Raw genomic sequence first — 17,556 nt, forward strand, 5'->3', positions numbered from 1 at the left:
TTCTGCTGCTCAATTGCTATTCTGTAACAAAAAAACAGCAACTAAATATGCAGAAACCCGGGATCGAACCAGGGACCTTTAGATCTTCAGTCTAACGCTCTCCCAACTGAGCTATTTCGGCTAATTGTGAAAGATGTCAAGCCGTATTTGGGGTTTTAGGCTGGGAAAAAAAAGAGCATTAAGTGTTCTTGACGAACAACACCTGATAATGAAAGATTCTGCTGGTAAATTGCTATTCTGTAACAAAAATACAGCAACTAAACATGCCAAATCCTGGGATCGAACCCAGGACCTTTAGATCTTCAGTTTAATGCTCTCACAAAAGAGCTATTGCGTGTAAGTCTGACGTTTAGAAAGTCTTTTTTGGTGTTTAAGATAAGGCAAACTGAAAGAACATCAAGTGTCCTAGAGGGCGAAACCTGAAAATGAAAGTTTCTGCTGCTAAATTTCTTTTTGCTGAATTGCTACTCAGTAACAAACTGCAAACACCCAAACATGTGGAAACCCACGATCGCACTAGGGATTTTAAGGTCTTCAGTCTATTGCTCTCACAACTGAGCTATTTTGGCAAGCTATACTGATAAGAATGTCTTTTTTTAGGAGCTAAAGATTTTGCAAACTGAAATAACATAAAATGCTTTTCAAGATCAAAACCTGAACACAACAGTTTTTGCTGCTAAATTGCTATTCAGTAGCAAAAGCAAACACCCAACCATGCTAAACCCCAGGATTGAACAAGACACCCTTAGATCTTCAGTCTAATGTTGTCACAACTGAGCTATTTCGCCAAGCTCTACTAATAAGAAATTATTTTATTGGGGCTAATAATAATGCAAACTGTAATAACATGAAATGTTCTTGAAGACCAGAACCTGAACACGGCAGTTTCTGCTGCTAAATTGCTATTCTGTAACAAAAAAAACAGCAACTAAATATGCCGAAACCCGGGATCGAACCAGGGACCTTTAGATCTTCAGTCTAACGCTCTCCCAACTGAGCTATTTCGGCTAATTGTGACAGATGTGAAGTCGTATTTGGGGTTTTAGGTTGGGAAAAAAAGAGCATCAAGTGTTCTTGAAGAGCAACACCTTATAATGAAAGATTCTTCTGGTAAATTGCTATTCTGTAACAAAAATACAGCTACTAAACATGCCGAAACCCGGGATCGAACCAGGGACTTATAGATCTTCAGTCTAATGCTCTCCCAAATGAGCTATTGCAGCTACATCTGACATTTGGAAAGTCTTTTTTGGTGTTTAAGATAAGGCAAACTGAAAGAACATCAAGTGTCCTAGAGGGCGAAACCTGAAAATGAAAGTTCCTGCTGCTAAATTTCTTTTTGCTGAATTGCTACTCAGTAACAAACTGCAAACACCCAAACATGTGGAAACCCACGATCGTACTAGGGATTTTAAGGTCTTCAGTCTATTGCTCTCACAACATGCCGAATCCTGGGATCGAACCCAGGACCTTTAGATCTTCAGTTTAATGTTCTCACAAAAGAGCTATTGCGTGTAAGTCTGACGTTTAGAAAGTCTTTTTTGGTGTTTAAGATAAGGCAAACTGAAAGAACATCAAGTGTCCTAGAGGGCGAAACCTGAAAATGAAAGTTTCTGCTGCTAAATTTCTTTTTGCTGAATTGCTACTCAGTAACAAACTGCAAACACCCAAACATGTGGAAACCCACGATCGTACTAGGGATTTTAAGGTCTTCAGTCTATTGCTCTCACAACTGAGCTATTTTGGCAAGCTATACTGATAAGAATGTCTTTTTTTAGGAGCTAAAGATTTTGCAAACTGAAATAACATAAAATGCTTTTCAAGATCAAAACTTGAACACAACAGTTTTTGCTGCTAAATTGCTATTCAGTAGCAAAAGCAAACACCCAACCATGCTAAACCCCAGGATTGAACAAGACACCCTTAGATCTTCAGTCTAATGTTGTCACAACTGAGCTATTTCGCCAAGCTCTACTAATAAGAAATTATTTTATTGGGGCTAATAACAAAACACAACTGAGCTATTTTGGCAAGCTATACTGATAAGAATGTCTTTTTTTAGGAGCTAAAGATTTTGCAAACTGAAATAACATAAAATGCTTTTCAAGATCAAAACCTGAACACAACAGTTTTTGCTGCTAAATTGCTATTCAGTAGCAAAAGCAAACACCCAACCATGCTAAACCCCAGGATTGAACAAGACACCCTTAGATCTTCAGTCTAATGTTGTCACAACTGAGCTATTTCGCCAAGCTCTACTAATAAGAAATTATTTTATTGGGGCTAATAATAATGCAAACTGTAATAACATGAAATGATCCTGAAGACCAGAACCTGAACATGGCAGTTTCTGCTGCTAAATTGCTATTCTGTAACAAAAAAACAGCAACTAAATATGCCGAAACCCGGGCTTGAACCAGGGACCTTTAGATCTTCAGTCTAACGCTCTCCCAACTGAGCTATTTCGGCTAATTGTGAAAGATGTCAAGCCGTATTTGGGGTTTTAGGCAGGGGAAAAAAAGAGCATTAAGTGTTCTTGATGAACAACACCTGATAATGAAAGATTCTGCTGGTAAATTGCTATTCTGTAACAAAAATACAGCAACTAAACATGCCGAATCCTGGGATCGAACCCAGGACCTTTAGATCTTCAGTTTAATGCTCTCACAAAAGAGCTATTGCGTGTAAGTCTGACGTTTATAAAGTCTTTTTTGGTGTTTAAGATAAGGCAAACTGAAAGAACATCAAGTGTCCTAGAGGGCGAAACCTGAAAATGAAAGTTCCTGCTGCTAAATTTCTTTTTGCTGAATTGCTACTCAGTAACAAACTGCAAACACCCAAACATGTGGAAACCCACGATCGTACTAGGGATTTTAAGGTCTTCAGTCTATTGCTCTCACAACTGAGCTATTTTGGCAAGCTATACTGATAAGAATGTCTTTTTTTAGGAGCTAAAGATTTTGCAAACTGAAATAACATAAAATGCTTTTCAAGATCAAAACCTGAACACAACAGTTTTTGCTGCTAAATTGCTATTCAGTAGCAAAAGCAAACACCCAACCATGCTAAACCCCAGGATTGAACAAGTCACCCTTAGATCTTCAGTCTAATGTTGTCACAACTGAGCTATTTCGCCAAGCTCTACTAATAAGAAATTCTTTTATTGGGGCTAATAATAATGCAAACTGTAATAACATGAAATGTTCTTGAAGACCAGAACCTGAACACGGCAGTTTCTGCTGCTAAATTGCTATTCTGTAACAAAAAAAAACAGCAACTAAATATGCCGAAACCCAGAATCGAACCAGGGACCTTTAGATCTTCAGTCTAACGCTCTCCCAACTGAGCTATTTCGGCTAATTGTGACAGATGTGAAGTCGTATTTGGGGTTTTAGGTTGGGAAAAAAAGAGCATCAAGTGTTCTTGAAGAGCAATACCTTATAATGAAAGATTCTGCTGGTAAATTGCTATTCTGTAACAAAAATACAGCTACTAAACATGCCGAAACCCGGGATCGAACCAGGGACTTATAGATCTTCAGTCTAATGCTCTCCCAAATGAGCTATTGCAGCTACGTCTGACATTGGGAAAGTCTTTTTTGGTGTTTAAGATAAGGCAAACTGAAAGAACATCAAGTGTCCTAGATGGCGAAACCTGAAAATAAACGTTTCTGCTGCTAAATTTCTTTTTGCTGAATTGCTACTCAGTAACAAACTGCAAACACCCAAACATGTGGAAACCCACGATCGTACTAGGGATTTTAAGGTCTTCAGTCTATTGCTCTCACAACTGAGCTATTTTGGCAAGCTATACTGATAAGAATGTCTTTTTTTGGAGCTAAAGATTTTGCAAACTGAAATAACATAAAATGTTTTTCAAGATCAAAAACTGAAAACAACAGTTTTTGCTGCTAAATTGCTATTCAGTAGCAAAAGCAAACACCCAACCATGCTAAACCCCAGGATTGAACAAGACACCCTTAGATCTTCAGTCTAATGTTCTCACAACTGAGCTATTTCGCCAAGCTCTACTAATAAGAAATTCTTTTATTGGGGCTAATAATAATGCAAACTGTAATAACATGAAATGATCTTGAAGACCAGAACCTGAACACGGCAGTTTCTGCTGCTAAATTGCTATTCTGTAACAAAAAAACAGCAACTAAAATATGCCGAAACCCGGGATTGAACCAGGGACCTTTAGATCTTCAGTCTAACGCTCTCCCAACTGAGCTATTACGGCTAATTGTGAAAGATATTAAGCCGTATTTGGGGTTTTAGGCTGGAAAAAAAAAGAGCATTAAGTGTTCTTGATGAACAACACCTGATAATGAAAGATTCTGCTGGTAAATTGCTATTCTGTAACAAAAATACAGCTACTAAACATGCCGAAACCCGGGATCGAACCAGTGACTTATAGAACTTCAGTCTAATGCTCTCCCAAATGAGCTACTGCAGCTACGTCTGACTTTTAGAAAGTCTTTTTTGGTGTTTAAGATAAGGCAAACTGAAAGAACATCAAGTGTCCTAGAGGGCGAAACCTGAAAATAAACGTTTCTGCTGCTAAATTTCTTTTTGCTGAATTGCTACTCAGTAACAAAATGCAAACACCCAAACATGTGGAAACCCACAATCGTACTAGGGATTTTAAGGTCTTCAGTCTATTGCTCTCACAACTGAGCTATTTTGGCAAGCTATACTGATAAGAATGTCTTTTTTTGGAGCTAAAGATTTTGCAAACTGAAATAACATAAAATGTTTTTCAAGATCAAAAACTGAAAACAACAGTTTTTGCTGCTAAATTGCTATTCAGTAGCAAAAGCAAACACCCAACCATGCTAAACCCCAGGATTGAACAAGACACCCTTAGATCTTCAGTCTAATGTTGTCACAACTGAGCTATTTCGCCAAGCTCTACTAATAAGAAATTCTTTTATTGGGGCTAATAATAATGCAAACTGTAATAACATGAAATTATCTTGAAGACCAGAACCTGAACACGGCAGTTTCTGCTGCTCAATTGCTATTCTGTAACAAAAAAACAGCAACTAAATATGCAGAAACCCGGGATCGAACCAGGGACCTTTAGATCTTCAGTCTAACGCTCTCCCAACTGAGCTATTTCGGCTAATTGTGAAATGTGTCAAGCCGTATTTGGGGTTTTAGGCAGGGAAAAAAAAGAGCATTAAGTGTTCTTGATGAACAACACCTGATAATGAAAGATTCTGCTGGTAAATTGCTATTCTGTAACAAAAATACAGCAACTAAACATGCCAAATCCTGGGATCGAACCCAGGACCTTTAGATCTTCAGTTTAATGCTCTCACAAAAGAGCTATTGCGTGTAAGTCTGACGTTTAGAAAGTCTTTTTTGGTGTTTAAGATAAGGCAAACTGAAAGAACATCAAGTGTCCTAGAGGGCGAAACCTGAAAATGAAAGTTTCTGCTGCTAAATTTCTTTTTGCTGAATTGCTACTCAGTAACAAACTGCAAACACCCAAACATGTGGAAACCCACGATCGCACTAGGGATTTTAAGGTCTTCAGTCTATTGCTCTCACAACTGAGCTATTTTGGCAAGCTATACTGATAAGAATGTCTTTTTTTAGGAGCTAAAGATTTTGCAAACTGAAATAACATAAAATGCTTTTCAAGATCAAAACCTGAACACAACAGTTTTTGCTGCTAAATTGCTATTCAGTAGCAAAAGCAAACACCCAACCATGCTAAACCCCAGGATTGAACAAGACACCCTTAGATCTTCAGTCTAATGTTGTCACAACTGAGCTATTTCGCCAAGCTCTACTAATAAGAAATTATTTTATTGGGGCTAATAATAATGCAAACTGTAATAACATGAAATGTTCTTGAAGACCAGAACCTGAACACGGCAGTTTCTGCTGCTAAATTGCTATTCTGTAACAAAAAAAACAGCAACTAAATATGCCGAAACCCGGGATCGAACCAGGGACCTTTAGATCTTCAGTCTAACGCTCTCCCAACTGAGCTATTTCGGCTAATTGTGACAGATGTGAAGTCGTATTTGGGGTTTTAGGTTGGGAAAAAAAGAGCATCAAGTGTTCTTGAAGAGCAACACCTTATAATTAGTGATGAGCGAGGTTCGGTTTTACTCGGTTTTACTCGGTTCTCAAAACGGCATCTTATTGGCTATCCAAAACACGTGACATCCGTGAGCCAATAAGATGCCGTTTTGAGAACCGAGTAAAACCGAGTAAAACCGAGTAAAACCGAACCCGCTCATCACTACTTATAATGAAAGATTCTTCTGGTAAATTGCTATTCTGTAACAAAAATACAGCTACTAAACATGCCGAAACCCGGGATCGAACCAGGGACTTATAGATCTTCAGTCTAATGCTCTCCCAAATGAGCTATTGCAGCTACATCTGACATTTGGAAAGTCTTTTTTGGTGTTTAAGATAAGGCAAACTGAAAGAACATCAAGTGTCCTAGAGGGCGAAACCTGAAAATGAAAGTTCCTGCTGCTAAATTTCTTTTTGCTGAATTGCTACTCAGTAACAAACTGCAAACACCCAAACATGTGGAAACCCACGATCGTACTAGGGATTTTAAGGTCTTCAGTCTATTGCTCTCACAACTGAGCTATTTTGGCAAGCTATACTGATAAGAATGTCTTTTTTTAGGAGCTAAAGATTTTGCAAACTGAAATAACATAAAATGCTTTTCAAGATCAAAACCTGAACACAACAGTTTTTGCTGCTAAATTGCTATTCAGTAGCAAAAGCAAACACCCAACCATGCTAAACCCCAGGATTGAACAAGACACCCTTAGATCTTCAGTCTAATGTTGTCACAACTGAGCTATTTCGGCAAGCTCTACTAATAAGAAATTATTTTATTGGGGCTAATAATAATGCAAACTGTAATAACATGAAATGATCTTGAAGACCAGAACCTGAACACGGCAGTTTCTGCTGCTAAATTGCTATTCTGTAACAAAAAAACAGCAACTAAATATGCCGAAACCCAGGATCGAACCAGGGACCTTTAGATCTTCAGTCTAACGCTCTCCCAACTGAGCTATTTCGGCTAATTGTGAAAGATGTCAAGCCGTATTTGGGGTTTTAAGCAGGGAAAAAAAAGAGCATTAAGTGTTCTTGATGAACAACACCTGATAATGAAAGATTCTGCTGGTAAATTGCTATTCTGTAACAAAAATACAGCAACTAAACATGCCGAATCCTGGGATCGAACCCAGGACCTTTAGTTCTTCAGTTTAATGCTCTCACAAAAGAGCTATTGCGTGTAAGTCTGACGTTTAGAAAGTCTTTTTTGGTGTTTAAGATAAGGCAAACTGAAAGAACATCAAGTGTCCTAGAGGGCGAAACCTGAAAATGAAAGTTCCTGCTGCTAAATTTCTTTTTGCTGAATTGCTACTCAGTAACAAACTGCAAACACCCAAACATGTGGAAACCCACGATCGTACTAGGGATTTTAAGGTCTTCAGTCTATTGCTCTCACAACTGAGCTATTTTGGCAAGCTATACTGATAAGAATGTCTTTTTTTAGGAGCTAAAGATTTTGCAACCTGAAATAACATAAAATGCTTTTCAAGATCAAAACCTGAACACAACAGTTTTTGCTGCTAAATTGCTATTCAGTAGCAAAAGCAAACACCCAACCATGCTAAACCCCAGGATTGAACAAGACACCCTTAGATCTTCAGTCTAATGTTGTCACAACTGAGCTGTTTTGCCAAGCTCTACTAATAAGAAATTCTTTTATTGGGGCTAATAATAATGCAAACTGTAATAACATGAAATGTTCTTTTTTTTTTAACATCAAGAATTTTTATTGGGTTTTATAGTAATTGCAAAAAGAAAAAAAAAAGGGGGGGGGGTTACAGAGAGAAAAAACAGGGTGGGGAGGGATGTACACGTCAATGAAATGCAACATACATTTGAGACAGTTAACATAGCACTAAGCAGGTATTCAGGTATTCAAGTCATATTAACAGATGAAAATGTGAAGGGCTATTTCGATAGAGTTTTACCTTTAGGGAGGGAGCAATTGATAACAGTATATACATAACCGCCAGTACAAACTAAAAGGGATAATATAGGAGATGGATCGTTCATGAAGTAGAAGATTCCTCGTTCAGACTAAATTGTAAAGGGGATGTCTTCCCTGGGTGTGATATGAGAGTGGAACCTTCCCCCTCTGTGACGTATTCATGCCAAGGGAACCATCGCATAATGGGAGAGGAAGCAGAGGAAGAATAAGGCATACTTTCAGTTTCCATGATATAGTGGAAATGAACTTTATGAAACACTTTTAGAGCAGGAGGAACTACCGCTTGTTTCCAGGCTTGGGCCAAGGTTGCCCTTGCTGCTATACAAATGTGTCCCAATAAGTACTTTTGGGAGGCTGAGACCTCTAGGGGATAAATATGTAGGAGAGCTAAAGCTGGGGATGGGCTTAAAGATAGACATAGCACTTTATTTATCAGCGTAAATACTTCTGCCCAGAAAGTATGAAGAAGAGGACATGACCAGAAAATGTTATACAAATGTCCTATTTCTCCGCAATTTCTCCAACATAGTGATGAGCAGGAGGGCCAAAATGTGTGTAGTCTGTCCGGGGTCAGGTATAACCTATTCAATAATTTAACATGCATTTCTGAATGGTTTAAGCAACGTGACATGCGGAATGTTAATCGATATAATTGCTCCCATTGTGTCTCTGTTATGGAAATACTCAAGTCTCTCTCCCAGCGCTTCTGAGCATTAGATTTTTGGTATGGGACCAATGAGATGAGTGTATTGTACCAGTAAGTGATATCTTTAGTTGATGTAGGCAATACCACGCGGGATAGGACAGACTGAACTAGAGAGCTGGGAGGAGTTTGTACAATGGGCAGACTCCTAAACCAGTGTCTGATTTGGAAGTAGTGGAATAGTTCAGTGCTCGGGAGGAAGAATTTATCCTGCAATTGAGCGAATGAAATGAAGGCAGTTCCATCAAATAAGTCTCCAAGGGTATGAATATTACATGCATTCCACGTAGAGACATGTAAATTGGGAATTTTTTTACTCACTGCTTTAAGTGAAAGGGCAGTGTAGGAGGTTGTAATGCCAGGGAGCTTACTCATCAAATTATCCCATATTCGTAAAGAGGAAGCTGTAGAGGGGAGGATGGGCAAGTCATTGGGACGTAGGGCTTTAGGAGTCCATAATAAATCTGCTAATGGGTATCCTGTGCTACAGTCATCCTCAATGTGGGCCCTCAAGGATATGGGGTTTGAGGAGTTCCAAGATTTCAGTTGGGCAAGCACACATGCTTCCTGATATATATTTAGGTCGGGTAATGCGAGACCTCCCCTGTGTCGAGGGAGTATCATTCTGGCATGTGCCAATTTTGGGGGGTGCGATTTCCACAGATATTTTGTCAGGACTATTCTACATTTATCGAGATATGATTTGGGGAAAGTATAAGGTATAGTGCGAAATAGATACATAAGTTTGGGTAATAGGGACATTTTAAAGGCAGCCAACCGACCCAGCCAGGATATTTCATACAAAAGCCACGAGGATGTCAGGGTTTGGAGAGTGAGTATCAGGGGAGGAAGATTTAAATCAAAAACGGTAGAGGAAGTAGGAGGAATATGTATCCCTAGGTATGTAAGTGAGTTAAGTTTCCAGTTGTATGGATACTGAGATCGGAGAGCAGCCGTGAGTGTATCGGGTAAGTGGACAGGTAAAGCGTCAGTTTTAGTTGTGTTCAGTTTATAGTATGAGGCCTCACTGAAGCCGTGTAATATCGAATGTAGATGCGGGAGAGAAGAGGAGGGTCGAGATACAAAGAGAAGAACGTCGTCGGCAAAGAGACACAACTTATGGGAAAGTCCCCCATGGGTCAGGCCGGGGAATGTAGCATCCGCTCTGATTTTAGCCACGAGGGGTTCAATGCCAAGAGCATATATCAAAGGTGAGAGGGGGCAACCTTGGCGGGTTCCATTAGTGATTGGGAAGGCGTCCGACAAGAATCCATTGCTTAATACCCTTGCTGACGGTAGAGTGTACAATGCTAAGATTGACGCCAGAATCTGGGCTGAGAAGCCAAATTTAACTAAAACAGTACGCATGTACAGCCAATTTAGTCTGTCGAACGCCTTCTCAGCATCCAACGAGAGTAACAGAAATCCCTCGGTGTCAGAGGCCCTATCAATTAAATTGAAGACCCTGCGGGTGTTGTCGGAGGCCTGTCTTCCAGACACGAATCCAACCTGGTCAGGATGAATCAACAATGGTAAATAAACACTAAGTCGGGATGCTATCATTTTAGCATAGAGCTTAACATCGCTATTAAGTAATGCAATTGGTCTGTAGTTATGGCAGTGAGCAGGGTCTTTCCCAGGTTTGGGTATAGCTACCACCCGGGCCTCCAGCATTTCCTTAGGGAAGGCACCCGTACTGGTTATATCATTAAACAGAGTAGTTAAGATGGGGGAGAGATGACCTGTAACGGAAGTATAGAAGTCGTTAATAAACCCATCGGGGCCAGGGGCCTTATCCTTCGGGAGGGATTTAATTGTGGCTTCGACCTCTAATGCGGTCCAAGGGGCGTTTAAAGCATCTAACTGATCAGGAGTCAAGGTGGGGAGGTTGACCGAAGAAAGGAACGCTTGTATAGAGTCTGTAGTAGGCTGGAATGTGAGGGGGTCAGAGTGTAAATTATATAATTTAATGTAGTAGTCTGCGAATTGATTAGCGATATCTAGAGGGTTGGCAAGCTTAGAGCCTGCGGGGGAGAAAATAAATTTAATTCTGTTGCGAGCTCGTTGGGCCCGAAGTCTGCGAGCAAGCATTTTACCGGGTCTATTACCTACTAGGTAGAATTTCTGTTGTAATCTATTCAAGGCTGCTTGGGTTCTAAAAACCAAAAGTTTTTGTAATTGGCTGCGGATGTCAGATAGTTCCTTACGCAAAAGCCGGGTGGGGTGTTTTTTATTCTTATCTTTGGCTATTTTAAGTCTCTGTTCCAGATCTAGTTGGAGTTGTTTAGCTTGCTTTTTAAGCGTAGCTCCAGCCTGAATGGCCGAACCACGAACAACCGCTTTTAACGCACACCAGTAATTTGGTAAAGAAGTGTCTGACGGGGAATTAGTGTCTGTATATAGGGACATACCATCGGAGATAATTTTTTTGGCCAATGGGTCATGTAGTAGATGGGGAGATAATCGCCATGATCTGGGGGGGATGGGGGCGGACCTAGTGTGCCACTTCCAATATATCGGAGCGTGGTCGGACCAGGTGATAGGAAGGATGTCGACCGTACCAGAGTCCTGTAGGGTCCATTTATCGCATAGCACAAGGTCAATTCGGGAATACGAATTGTGAACCGGTGAAAAGAACGTGTAGTCTCTACCTGAGGGGTTGCGAATGCGCCAGATGTCATATAGGTCGAACTCCGCTAAGATATTGCGTAACGCTGATGAGGGGCCAGGGCGGGTTTTAGATGTAGTTGAAGAGGGCTGGGACGATTTATCTAGTTTGGGGTCTAATACTAAGTTAAAGTCTCCTAGGAGGATTAGGGAGCCGATCCGGACCTTTTGAATAAGCAAGCATAGCTTCCGAATGAAGGCCACCTGGTTCGAGTTAGGTGCATATAGCGAGACTATAGTGACATATTTACTGTCCAGAACACCCGTGAGAATCAAGTATCGGCCTGCCTTATCTGCAATTTGGGAGTGGAGAGTAAAAGGAACATTTTCTCTAAACAACAGAGCTACTCCATTTCTTTTAAAGGGGCCGTTAGCGAAATATCCTATAGGGAACCTGTGGTCTTTCAGTACAGGGGGATTGTGTGAGGAAAAGTGAGTTTCTTGTAAGGCGACTATGTCAGCTTTATACTTATGAAAGGAGGATAGAGCTAGTCTCCGTTTGTTAGGGGAGTTTAAACCCTTCACATTCAATGAAAGAATACCAACCATAATTATTCAGTGAAACTGCTATGTAAGTGACGGCATCCCATCCTGATTGGGGGGGGAGGGGGGGATAGAAAAAACACGGAGAAGGGGCGATAGACTCAAAAACAGGGAGTCAAAGGGAAAGGAAAAGTAAATCGACCCAGTACATCGGGTCTGCATAGCTACTGCAGGGGAAAAATGAATGCAGTAGATAAACGGGGGGCAGGCGGACTTTCCAGTCCACCCAGAGTCAGTGAAAAATAAAAAAATAAATAGCTAATGTGTAGGGAGAATAAATGTACATCTCCTTCTAGGTAAAAGTGGCACATGGGAAATAAACATATATTAAAAAGACAAAAGCGAAGCCCAAAATGGTATGGCCCATCTCAATAGTGGAAATTCTTCCATCTGCTGTTATCAGCGTGTAGTATAAAGATAGGCCATTAAACAGATAAACAGGTAAGCTGGGGCGTAAACTGAACAACCACTTCTAAGTAGGGGAGCATGTACTATGATAACCAGCAAGGAGAAAATATAGCTCGCCCAGAGGGATTCTATAGCCATAATTGCAGCAATAAACAAATATAATAGAATCAACATCTCTAACTAAATACAGAAAGGCATGTTAGATCGTTCACTAATTACGTAGTGCGCTCACTCAGTGGACCATTCCGAGCGAGGTGGGGGACGTCTCTCATGAGAGGATGGTAATTTCACAGAGATGTCCCAGTCCTCGAGCAGTTTCACTCCGGCTTCCAGCTCAGATATAATAAACGAAGAACCTTCGTTAAAGACAATTAGCTTCACTGGAAAGCCCCACCTATATCGGATATCTTGGGCCCGGAGGGCGGAAGTGATCAGAGCTAGACTGCGTCTCTTAGAAAGGGTGAGTGCGGAGAAGTCCGGGAACAATTGCAAGCCTCCTAGGGTATCAGAGTTCTCTGCAGCTCGCGTGGCTTGGAGAATACGTTCCTTAACGGTGAAGAAGTGTACCCGGAGTAACGTATCTCTAGGTAATGTGTTGGAGAGAAACCGAGGTTTAGGAAGGCGATGGATTCGGTCAATTAGTAGTTCCGCATCGGATACTCCAGGTAGCAATTTACGGAACAGAGCCATGGCGTAGTCAATCAGATCCGGGTTATCGACCGAGTCGGGTATTCCGCGTATTTTAATATTGTTCCGTCTGGAACGATCTTCCATATCTGCCATTTTGTTTTTAAATGTGTCCATCTCGTTTTGTTGTTGGTCATGAGCTGTGATAAGATCGTTATGCGACGTCACTAGTTCTTCCAATTTGCGCTCTAGAGTGTCGGTTCTATCCCCGATGACTGTCAGCTCAGCTTTGACTTCACGTATAGCAGCTGTGAGATCGTGAGTTAAGTCCGATTTGAAGGCCATCAAGACCTGACAAAGGGTCTTCACAGTAAGGGGGGCATCAGAATTCGGGTCTACGCCCGATACTGAAAGCGAGCTGGTCAGTTCAGATGAATAGGGGCTTTTCGTGGAAGGGGCCGGCACTCCACGAGGTGGCGGGGACGCCTGGTGTTGTTTCCGGTTCGGGAGAGACACCCGAGGAGGCAGTGCGGGTTTTGCTTTTTTAGGTGCCATAATGTGACAGAAGTAAAAAAAAATGGAGAAAAAAAAAAATAAATGATCTGAGAGCAGAGCAGCAGACGGATCCCTCTAGGCTAGTACGTTATAAAGTAGGCAGGGTGCTGGTTTTTAAACGTAATCTCATGTTAAACGATAAGACTCTGGGTGGAAGAAGTTCCCATCAGGGGTCACATTGCGACAGGCTGTAGGGGTGTAGAGACGAGGGTCACCTCAAACCCGCTAGTGATGGTAGGAGAGCACCGGACAGAGCCCGAGAGCAGTCTCAGATTAGCATAAAAGGGCACGATTATATGGTAAAACGTACCTCTTTAGCTGCAGCCAGGGATGGATTGTATGTCTTCAATAGGGAGAAGCCACTAACAGATGCACAGCAGGCAGAGTTTGTAGACTAGTATGCTTTTTCAGAGCTGCTCTTCAGTGTTCCTGACTTCTGCTGCTGCTGGCTGTATGAGCTACTAGGTGCCTTCCAAGATGGCCGCCGCCATAGTCACCAGCAGGAGACTCTCCTTTCAAGCACTTCTCCCGGCTCAGGGGGGAAGTTTTCGGCCCCCTGCAGGTATTTGAGGGTCTGGGGAGGGTCTCCGCCGGCCAGAGGGTGTGTGGGGTGCCCGCAGAAGGTCCGCCGGGTCCCGCAGCGGCCGCGAACGGGTCCCGGAGCTCGTCGTCGGGATGCCTCCAAACTCGAGGCCCCGGCTTCTGGATGTCGGGTAGGCCGCGGGCTCGTAGCGGCAGAAATGGCTTGTCAGCTGTGCGGGGCTCCTCTCCAGATAGCCCACCGCTGTCAGCAGGCCACAGGCTCACAGTAGGGGCTATTTAATGTGGTAATGAGCGGGCTTGAGGGTATTTTAGAGCTCTTTATTGCAGGAGCTCCAGCCCAGTGTGTCTTTGCAGTATAGCGTCCAAGCCACGCCCCTCAACATGAAATGTTCTTGAAGACCAGAACCTGAACACGGCAGTTTCTGCTGCTAAATTGCTATTCTGTAACAAAAAAAACAGCAACTAAATATGCCGAAACCCGGGATCTTTAGATCTTCAGTCTAACGCTCTCCCAACTGAGCTATTTCGGCTAATTGTGACAGATGTGAAGTCGTATTTGGGGTTTTAGGTTGGGAAAAAAAGAGCATCAAGTGTTCTTGAAGAGCAATACCTTATAATGAAAGATTCTGCTGGTAAATTGCTATTCTGTAACAAAAATACAGCTACTAAACATGCCGAAACCCGGGATCGAACCAGGGACTTATAGATCTTCAGTCTAATGCTCTCCCAAATGAGCTATTGCAGCTACGTCTAACATTTGGATAGTCTTTTTTGGTGTTTAAGATAAGGCAAACTGAAAGAACATCGAGTGTCCTAGAGGGCGAAACCTGAAAATGAAAGTTTCTGCTGCTAAATTTCTTTTTGCTGAATTGCTACTCAGTAACAAACTGCAAACACCCAAACATGTTGAAACCCACGATCGTACTAGGGATTTTAAGGTCTTCAGTCTATTGCTCTCACAACTGAGCTATTTTGGCAAGCTATACTGATAAGAATGTCTTTTTTAGGAGCTAAATATTTTGCAAACTGAAATAACATAAAATGCTTTTCAAGATCAAAACCTGAACACAACAGTTTTTGCTGCTAAATTGCTATTCAGTAGCAAAAGCAAACACCCAACCATGCTAAACCCCAGGATTGAACAAGACACCCTTAGATCTTCAGTCTAATGTTGTCACAACTGAGCTATTTCGCCAAGCTCTACTAATAAGAAATTATTTTATTGGGGCTAATAATAATGCAAACTGTAATAACATAAAATTATCTTGAAGACCAGAACCTGAACACGGCAGTTTCTGCTGCTAAATTGCTATTCTGTAACAAAAAAACAGCAACTAAATATGCCGAAACCCGGGATCGAACCAGGGACCTTTAGATCTTCAGTCTAACGCTCTCTCAACTGAGCTATTTCGGCTAATTGTAAAAGGCGTCAAGCCGTATTTGGGGTTTTAGGCTGGGGAAAAAAAGAGCATTAAGTGTTCTTGATGAACAACACCTGATAATGAAAGATTCTGCTGATAAATTGCTATTCTGTAACAAAAATACAGCTACTAAACATGCCGAAACCCGGGATCGAACCAGGGACTTATAGATCTTCAGTTTAATGCTCTCCCAAATGAGCTATTGCAGCTACGTCTAACATTTGGAAAGTCTTTTTTGGTGTTTAAGATAAGGCAAACTGAAAGAACATCAAGTGTCCTAGAGGGCGAAACCTGAAAATGAAAGTTTCTGCTGCTAAATTTCTTTTTGCTGAATTGCTACTCAGTAACAAACTGCAAACACCCAAACATGTGGAAACCCACGATCGTACTAGGGATTTTAAGGTCTTCAGTCTATTGCTCTCACAACTGAGCTATTTTGGCAAGCTATACTGATAAGAATATCTTTTTTAGGAGCTAAAGATTTTGCAAACTGAAATAACATAAAATGCTTTTCAAGATCAAAACCTGAACACAACAGTTTTTGCTGCTAAATTGCTATTCAGTAGCAAAAGCAAACACCCAACCATGCTAAACCCCAGGATTGAACAAGACACCCTTAGATCTTCAGTCTAATGTTCTCACAACTGAGCTATTTCGCCAAGCTCTACTAATAAGAAATTCTTTTATTGGGGCTAATAATAATGCAAACTGTAATAACATGAAATGATCTTAAACACCAGAACCTGAACACGGCAGTTTCTGCTGCTAAATTGCTATTCTGTAACAAAAAAACAGCAACTAAATATGCCAAAACAAGGGATCGAACCAGGGACCTTTAGATCTTCAGTCTAACGCTTTCTCAACTGAGCTATTTCGGCTAATTGTGAAAGACGTCAAGCCGTATTTGGGGTTTTAGGCTGGGAAAAAAAAGAGCATTAAGTGTTCTTGATGAACAACACCTGATAATGAAAGATTCTGCTGGTAAATTGCTATTCTGTAACAAAAATACAGCAACTAAACATGCCGAATCCTGGGATCGAACCCAGGACCTTTAGATCTTCAGTTTAATGCTCTCACAAAAGAGCTATTGCGTGTAAGTCTGACGTTTAGAAAGTCTTTTTTGGTGTTTAAGATAAGGCAAACTGAAAGAACATCAAGTGTCCTAGAGGGCGAAACCTGAAAATGAAAGTTTCTGCTGCTAAATTTCTTTTTGCTGAATTGCTACTCAGTAACAAACTGCAAACACCCAAACATGTGGAAACCCACGATCGTACTAGGGATTTTAAGGTCTTCAGTCTATTGCTCTCACAACTGAGCTATTTTGGCAAGCTATACTGATAAGAATGTCTTTTTTTAGGAGCTAAAGATTTTGCAAACTGAAATAACATAAAATGCTTTTCAAGATCAAAACCTGAACACAACAGTTTTTGCTGCTAAATTGCTATTCAGTAGCAAAAGCAAACACCCAACCATGCTAAACCCCAGGATTGAACAAGACACCCTTAGATCTTCAGTCTAATGTTGTCACAACTGAGCTATTTCGCCAAGCTCTACTAATAAGAAATTCTTTTATTGGGGCTAATAATAATGCAAACTGTAATAACATGAAATGTTCTTGAAGACCAGAACCTGAACACGGCAGTTTCTGCTGCTAAATTGCTATTCTGTAACAAAAAAAACAGCAACTAAATATGCCGAAACCTGGGATCGAACCAGGGACCTTTAGATCTTCAGTCTAATGCTCTCCGACTGAGCTATTTCGGCTAATTATGACAGATGTGAAGTCGTATTTGGGGTTTTAGGTTGGGAAAAAAAGAGCATCAAGTGTTCTTGAAGAGCAACACCTTATAATGAAAGATTCTGCTGGTAAATTGCTATTCTGTAACAAAAATACAGCTACTAAACATGCCGAAACCCGGGATCGAACCAGGGATTTATAGATTTTCAGTCTAATGCTCTCCCAAATGAGCTATTCCAGCTACGTCTGACATTGGGAAAGTCTTTTTTGGTGTTTAAGATAAGGCAAACTGAAAGAAC

General features: G+C 41.1%; 16 non-coding genes across 16 annotated transcripts; all 16 read right to left on the reverse strand.

Moving 5' to 3' along the window:
* Positions 1-48: 48 nt before the first annotated feature.
* On the reverse strand, positions 49-121 carry TRNAF-GAA (transfer RNA phenylalanine (anticodon GAA)). The gene has a single exon. It is a non-coding gene; the product is annotated as a tRNA-Phe (tRNA).
* Positions 122-935: 814 nt separating this feature from the next.
* TRNAF-GAA (transfer RNA phenylalanine (anticodon GAA)) lies at positions 936-1,008 on the reverse strand. The gene has a single exon. It is a non-coding gene; the product is annotated as a tRNA-Phe (tRNA).
* A 142-nt stretch (positions 1,009-1,150) lies between these two features.
* Positions 1,151-1,223, reverse strand: TRNAF-GAA (transfer RNA phenylalanine (anticodon GAA)). Its single transcript has one exon. It is a non-coding gene; the product is annotated as a tRNA-Phe (tRNA).
* A 1,173-nt stretch (positions 1,224-2,396) lies between these two features.
* On the reverse strand, positions 2,397-2,469 carry TRNAF-GAA (transfer RNA phenylalanine (anticodon GAA)). Its single transcript has one exon. It is a non-coding gene; the product is annotated as a tRNA-Phe (tRNA).
* Positions 2,470-3,284: 815 nt separating this feature from the next.
* On the reverse strand, positions 3,285-3,357 carry TRNAF-GAA (transfer RNA phenylalanine (anticodon GAA)). The gene has a single exon. It is a non-coding gene; the product is annotated as a tRNA-Phe (tRNA).
* A 142-nt stretch (positions 3,358-3,499) lies between these two features.
* Positions 3,500-3,572, reverse strand: TRNAF-GAA (transfer RNA phenylalanine (anticodon GAA)). The gene has a single exon. It is a non-coding gene; the product is annotated as a tRNA-Phe (tRNA).
* Positions 3,573-4,169: 597 nt separating this feature from the next.
* On the reverse strand, positions 4,170-4,242 carry TRNAF-GAA (transfer RNA phenylalanine (anticodon GAA)). Its single transcript has one exon. It is a non-coding gene; the product is annotated as a tRNA-Phe (tRNA).
* An 812-nt stretch (positions 4,243-5,054) lies between these two features.
* Positions 5,055-5,127, reverse strand: TRNAF-GAA (transfer RNA phenylalanine (anticodon GAA)). The gene has a single exon. It is a non-coding gene; the product is annotated as a tRNA-Phe (tRNA).
* An 814-nt stretch (positions 5,128-5,941) lies between these two features.
* Positions 5,942-6,014, reverse strand: TRNAF-GAA (transfer RNA phenylalanine (anticodon GAA)). Its single transcript has one exon. It is a non-coding gene; the product is annotated as a tRNA-Phe (tRNA).
* Positions 6,015-6,326: 312 nt separating this feature from the next.
* TRNAF-GAA (transfer RNA phenylalanine (anticodon GAA)) lies at positions 6,327-6,399 on the reverse strand. The gene has a single exon. It is a non-coding gene; the product is annotated as a tRNA-Phe (tRNA).
* A 597-nt stretch (positions 6,400-6,996) lies between these two features.
* TRNAF-GAA (transfer RNA phenylalanine (anticodon GAA)) lies at positions 6,997-7,069 on the reverse strand. Its single transcript has one exon. It is a non-coding gene; the product is annotated as a tRNA-Phe (tRNA).
* Positions 7,070-14,770: 7,701 nt separating this feature from the next.
* TRNAF-GAA (transfer RNA phenylalanine (anticodon GAA)) lies at positions 14,771-14,843 on the reverse strand. The gene has a single exon. It is a non-coding gene; the product is annotated as a tRNA-Phe (tRNA).
* Positions 14,844-15,439: 596 nt separating this feature from the next.
* Positions 15,440-15,512, reverse strand: TRNAF-GAA (transfer RNA phenylalanine (anticodon GAA)). The gene has a single exon. It is a non-coding gene; the product is annotated as a tRNA-Phe (tRNA).
* Positions 15,513-16,324: 812 nt separating this feature from the next.
* Positions 16,325-16,397, reverse strand: TRNAF-GAA (transfer RNA phenylalanine (anticodon GAA)). Its single transcript has one exon. It is a non-coding gene; the product is annotated as a tRNA-Phe (tRNA).
* Positions 16,398-17,211: 814 nt separating this feature from the next.
* On the reverse strand, positions 17,212-17,283 carry TRNAF-GAA (transfer RNA phenylalanine (anticodon GAA)). Its single transcript has one exon. It is a non-coding gene; the product is annotated as a tRNA-Phe (tRNA).
* Positions 17,284-17,425: 142 nt separating this feature from the next.
* Positions 17,426-17,498, reverse strand: TRNAF-GAA (transfer RNA phenylalanine (anticodon GAA)). Its single transcript has one exon. It is a non-coding gene; the product is annotated as a tRNA-Phe (tRNA).
* Between the last annotated feature and the right edge of the window lie 58 nt (positions 17,499-17,556).

This window comes from Pseudophryne corroboree, chromosome 4, assembly GCF_028390025.1.
Source record: "Pseudophryne corroboree isolate aPseCor3 chromosome 4, aPseCor3.hap2, whole genome shotgun sequence".
NCBI classification, from domain to species: domain Eukaryota; kingdom Metazoa; phylum Chordata; class Amphibia; order Anura; family Myobatrachidae; genus Pseudophryne; species Pseudophryne corroboree.